The sequence below is a fragment of the Mustela nivalis genome (assembly GCF_964662115.1).
Source record: "Mustela nivalis genome assembly, chromosome: 16".
In the NCBI taxonomy this organism is placed as follows: Eukaryota; Metazoa; Chordata; class Mammalia; order Carnivora; family Mustelidae; genus Mustela; species Mustela nivalis.
In genome coordinates, this window is record NC_139035.1 from 2,569,015 (window position 1) to 2,575,014 (window position 6,000).

A 6,000-nucleotide genomic window follows, 5' to 3' on the forward strand; every position below is an offset into this window, starting at 1 on the left:
GCTGTAACAAATTTCATCCCGCTGTAACAAATTTCATCCCACAGCTCCAAAAATCTTAACCTATTCCAACATCTGAGGTCTGAAGTCCAGAGTCTCATCTGCATATCCTCTCACTCAGGTATGGCTTCCTTAAAACAGGCTTCTCAAAAGGGTAAATTTCACTCCATATATATCATGCCTCAAAAACGAGATTTTGAGGAAAAATAGGAACTTCATTATTTTATTTTCTTACCATTCTATGTCAGCAATTTGGACTAGAATCAGATGGGAAGTTAGTTCTTTTGCTGTTCTATCCACAGAATCAGTAACAAATAAAATGGTTATTTTAGGAGAATAATTTGAGGGGTAGTTTTTTATGCCGCAGTAGATAATTGATATGGCTCAGGAGATTGAATCAGGAGCTCTTGTATGTGTGTGCACAACCAAATTCAATCTGGCCATAAAGGAGGCCAGCCACCCTTAGGGTAATTAGCAGAAACTCTGCCCCATCTAGGGGGGTATATGCCATATCCAAATGATGCCTGCGTGATCTGATCAGGACATCTATTGGGGGAAGTATTAGTGCAGAGCTCTGTGCTGAGTGCTGAGCCCACTCTGGCCTGGATCTCACAATCCAGAGATCAGGACCTGAGCTGAAACCAAGGGTCAGGGGCTTAACCACCCAGGTACCCCTCAGGATTTGGTTCTTGACTGTTACCTGTCCAGGTTGACATCCTCTAAGGTCTATATGGTACCACTGGTTCCTCTTACTCAACTCTTACAGATTACATCTTCAACATCCCTGGGAGACCTCCAGGGCTGGCTTTCTCTCGACCCCTTCTACATGTCTCTGGGCGCCACTGAAAACATTAGGCTTGCCTCCTTTACCACTCTGGGACCATGGAAAACTCTGAAAAACCCATTATCCTTTTGCTCTAGATGTGCCCGACAGCTTCTCTGCACAGTGCTGGGTGGAGAGGGGGGATCTCTCTGACATTTGCCATCTTTTGGATTCTAACCCGGAATCCAAATTCTTGTTCTTAGAACCTGAAAACTCCACATTCATGCTAGGGTTCAGCTTGTTGGGGGGTTGGTGCAGGGGAGAAGACAGTGTAAGAACTGCTTTCAGAGATTCACCAGCATCCAACCCTCTTACTTTGCCTTAGAAGAGTAACTTGTCTTCCAGCCAGGGGAATTTTTATTTTACGTGGGCAGGAAAAAATTGGCTCAAATTGATCAAATATTCTTCCAAATCTTTTTTGTCTGAAGCCTGAAGCTCAGCCTTTTAAACTCAAAAGCCAAGAATTTGTCTCTTTTGTTCTCTGGTTCTGCTGTGACAACCCTCCCTTGAGGCAAGGAATGACTCATGGTCTAGCTGCCCGGATGGGGGAGGGTCAAGGGTAACAGGAAATCACAGGGAAAAACACATTTGTTAATACATCAAAATATCCTGCAACACTAGGATTTCTATTCTCTTTCTTACTCTCTGTTAAGTGGAGACAAACCCATCCTTCTCCTTTCTTACAAAGCCTTCTGCTTTAGATAGGGTTCTTTGGGATGTGAGTAATAAAAATCAACTCATTCTTGCCTACCATCTCTCTGCAAATGAAATGCAGGTGCTGGGAGAGGGGGTAGGGAGGACTGGAGGCAGAGACAGAAATGTAATCACGTCTTTTACCAAGGCACCGAAGGCCTCAGTTCCTAGCAGGACCACGCTTGCTCTGATTTCTGCCCTTCCTTGCATGCTGGTTTTGTTCACTCCACTCTTCCTGGCCTCTCTGTAGATATGGTCTAAATTTCAACTCCAGCGGCTATGGTGAGACCAAAATCTCACGCGCTGCTACCTGAACTCCAGTTGAAGGGCTACTGGCCTCAGTGCGGTCAGTGACCCAGCGGCTGTACCTGAGGGAGGACTTGTGGACCATGCATCACCAATGGAGAAGAAGATTCTTGAAAAAGTGGAGGTTGAGCAGTAACTCCTTAGATCTCTCATCTACCACAACCTGCATGGAGATGATTTCGCCCTCATTAACCTGTGTCAGCAGTTCTCCTATAGCGTAGCTCTTGCCATACTGCTTACTGTATAGCTAGTTATGGATATGTCTGTCTCTTCTATGTCTGCCCACCAGCAACCTGTGGGCAAGGACTTAATTTCCCTTCCCCACAAAGGCAAACGGAGTGCCCTGCACATCACAGGCACTCAGATGTATTCTTTGAAAGACCGAATGAATCAATGAATGGGAATGAGGGAAAGTTAATGAAATCAATAAGGCCCCCCCAAATCAATGGATACTTCAAGAGAGAATAATAGGGCATTTATATGGTAGGTAAAATTTTGTAAATATAGCCATATAACTTTTATTACGGGCTGCAATTTTCTTCAGGCAGGGAAAGAGTTAAGCAGTTTTGCACTGTGTTCATGGACTTCTGACATGATATAAAACACTACAATTTTGGCTTTTCCATTTTAGCTGACATAGTTTAAGTTGATGAATATTTTGATTTGTGCCAGTCTCAGGCAGTTTTAAATGCTATCCCTGCAGGAGTCAAGAAGTCCAGTCATAATCATAACAATATGCTTGTCAGTCAAAAGCACCGGAAGATTGTTTAGGTGCAAAGAAAGCATTTTCCCCTGAAAGGAAACAGGGCAATTGAAATCACCTACTTTTCAAGGCATTGAAGTCAAAACTGTTACCAGCTTCATGGTGTGAAAATCCAGGTCTGGGTACCCCCTTGGTCAGACTCCAGTATGTCCTGGGGCTCTCCAGCCAAAAAACAAGTTACAGTCCAAAGTTCAGCAGAAATTAGACTAAAGAGAAAGCACAGCGATCAAGCTTGATTTCCCCATCATTATTTGCAGGTCACCATTTCAGCAGGGAATGCATAATGAGCTCCCTTCCATCCTTGCAGTCAGTGCACCTTGGAATAGATTTGCAGAGCCAACTAAACTGGAGAATTCATGCAATTACACAAGGTCTAGGCAGAAGAAAGTGATTTTTTCCCCCCTGAACAGACCGAGCAAATAATACTTGATAGAATTGACCTAAAGGTTATACCATTGGAACTGTTTGCATTACAGCAGGCAAAATTAAAACATTCACATGAAATTGAGTTCATTAGGAAATGGGGAAAAGCCAGAAACTGGTGTGGGAGAAAGAAAGAAGAAATGAACAGCCCGGAGAAATGGATTTCAAAATTGGAGGCAGCCCAGAATTATTCAGACCTTTGGGTATGTTTATGTCAGGACCTTCTTTTTTCAGTGTTAGTGTGACCTTAGCAATTGCAGCTGCTCACCAAATTTGCTCAGCAGCACTGCCGCAGCCGAGGAGAGTTAAAACACAAACCTGGTACGCCCCTTCTAAGTTTATTGCATTAAAAGCAGCTTTTCCATGGAAATGAACTGGTTAAATAAAAAGCTACTATAATAGAAAGAACACCTTTCACCCCCCAAAGAATTCCATATACCCCATGCTGATATCAAAAGAACCTCCTCATGGGAAAGAGCAATGTGGAAAGCAGAGGGAACAAAAATCTGGTGTTCGGAGCCCGCTGGGAGCTTCAGACAAATATGAAACAATGACTTCATGGAGTAGATAAATTTTTCACATTCTTCAACCAGTTTTATTGGCTAAATGCTCATGTATCCAGTTGTATGCACACCAAGCCGGCCCCAAGAAGAATCTGAGCGGGTATTTAAAAATAACATCCAGGGTGGAAATGTAATAATATGCTAGCCTTTCTGTCCAGCGATTTTCCAGTGTTTCTATAAGTGGGTCATTCTTGAAGTCACCTAAAACCATGTCCTCCCTCTTACTGACAAGGGAATGGTAACTTTGCCAAGGTGAAACAATTTTCGGCAGTCATAGAGCGGGGGAACGCATACTCTCACAATATCTAGGTCCAAACTCCACATTCCCCAGTGTCCTAAGATGCAGCACCAACTCCAGCAGGCCACAGTGCGTGCTGGCTCTGGCTCTGGCTCTGGCTCCCAGTTCTGTCCCGAAAGAGCCTTTTCAGTTAAGCCACTTTCACTTTGTCCCTGATTGACCACGCCCCTACGTGCCTCTGAGCCTTCCTGTGCTGTTTCCCCTTCTTCCCTGTCTAAGCTCTGTCTTCCTGTCCTTTAGACTGGGTGCCTCCATGAGGCTCTCACGGGCTGCACTCGCCTTTGCCAGACCCGGACGGCTCTCATCTGGATTCCTCTCGGCTGATGCGCAGCCTCGGCTACCTTGCCTTGTGAGATCTCTTGCCTTGTGAGATCACTCATGATTTCATTGGTCCCTGAAGGCCATGGAGGATAATAGAAAATAGAGAAGCTGGAATCAGACTTGGTTGGAGATCGAGGCTCTGTCCCTAACAAACTGTAGTAATTTAACCTCTCTGAAGTTGCATTTTCTCAGGTGTAAGCTGGAAATCATCATACCCAGCTTACAGAGTTCTGGCAATGTCAAAATAAGTCATGTATCCAAAACCCTTAATCCCTTACTCTATAAAGTAAGTCAGAGTTTTGTCTCTTGTCCCCTGCTTTATCTTTCACACCTAGAAGGGTTCCTAGCACAGAGTGGTGCTCAAAATGCTTATTAACTCAATTAATTGCTAAGCAAACGCTAAATTAATTTATCATAAGCATTAAGCTTAATTAATGCTTATGAACATTCAGTGTGTAGTAAACATTGACTTTCTTCTGTTTTGTTTCCACTATCTGTAATTTTTGGAGGATGGGGCTATGCGTGTGTCTTTTGGTATACTCACTGCGAGGAGCTCTGATGAGTGTTTTCTCCTAGTCATTGGCCTCCCTGTGTACTAGGTGACTCTCAATGGCACCTGAAGATCCATGTGTCCTGGTGGTTAACCCGTTTGTCTCTGAACTTCAGCACTACTCCCCACAGGTGGATGTCACAGCAGAGTAAAAACAGACCATCATCATTGTTGTCTTAGGAAAAAACAAGGGAGCTAGAAGAAGACATCTGACAAATATGTACATTTATTAACCTTTTTCACCAGCCCAGCCATAAAACTAAAAAATAAAAGCCTAACTGCCAATAATAAAGGTATTAAAGAAGGAAAGGAGGATGTAAGGGAAGGAGGGGGCGGGGATGGAGGAAGAAAAGAAGATAGAGGGAGAGAAAGAAAGAAAAATAGAAGAAGGAAAAAAAAAAAGCTGTGAACATACCGCTGTTGCCTCAAGGCTGCGTGTTTTATGTTTGTTCCCAGGCCTCTCGTGATCGTTCTGGCTCAGGCTGGGAACAACCTCAGAGGAGTTCTAAAATCCCAAAAGGATAGTGGTATTTAAAGTCCAGAAATCTCATAACAGAGTCTCTTCTTCAGAGATGATGCCAAACCGCTGTACATTGGCCTCTTCTATCAGAATGAGAAACTAGGTCTGACATGCTAGAAGATCGCTTCTTGACTATAACCCAGGGACCTTTCCATAATTTTTGTAATCAACTTGGACTCTGATGTTGTGCACAGAGAGACGGTTTGGAGCAGTCGGGACAGGCTTTCCCTTGGCATAATGGAAACCACATGGATCATTATGGATTTCCAATGCTCCATTGAGTTGGGTACATGTTGCTTTGAAGAAAAGGAAGCCATTTCCAACCACATTTCTCCTGATTTATGCACGAGCCCCAGAAGGTCCAGACAGGTTGGAAATGATTTGGTAACTGGAGAAGTGACGGGGTGAGAAAGTATACTTTGTAAAAGACGACGAACTTGACTCTCACTTTAAACCCTTGCCTTGGGCAGTGTGTGCGCTTCGAGCTTACCTCATGTCCGTAGTTTGCATCAGATCGAGGGCGAAAGGCTGCACAGCTCGATGAGTTGGGACCGGATTGCTTTGGTAAAAACATTTTCTACGTTGGCCAAACATAAATCAGTCCTACAAGGCACCTGTGATCACACGCCATGATTCACTCTCGGCCCTTTCTTGTTTCTCTTCTATTCACATGTTTTCCTAAGCAGAAAAGTAGAAAGCAGTGAGGATTTTTTAAAAATAGAAATGTTACAGTCAGCCCCCAG

General features: G+C 43.9%; 1 long non-coding RNA gene across 1 annotated transcript in view; it reads right to left on the reverse strand.

Moving 5' to 3' along the window:
- LOC309849864 overlaps positions 1 to 5,426 on the reverse strand; it is an 11,556-nt gene extending 6,130 nt beyond the window's left edge. Inside the window, exon 1 of the long non-coding RNA XR_014303965.1 lies at positions 5,153 to 5,426. This is a non-coding gene — a long non-coding RNA (uncharacterized lncRNA). The remainder of the gene's footprint in view (positions 1 to 5,152) is intronic.
- Positions 5,427 to 6,000: the final 574 nt, after the last annotated feature.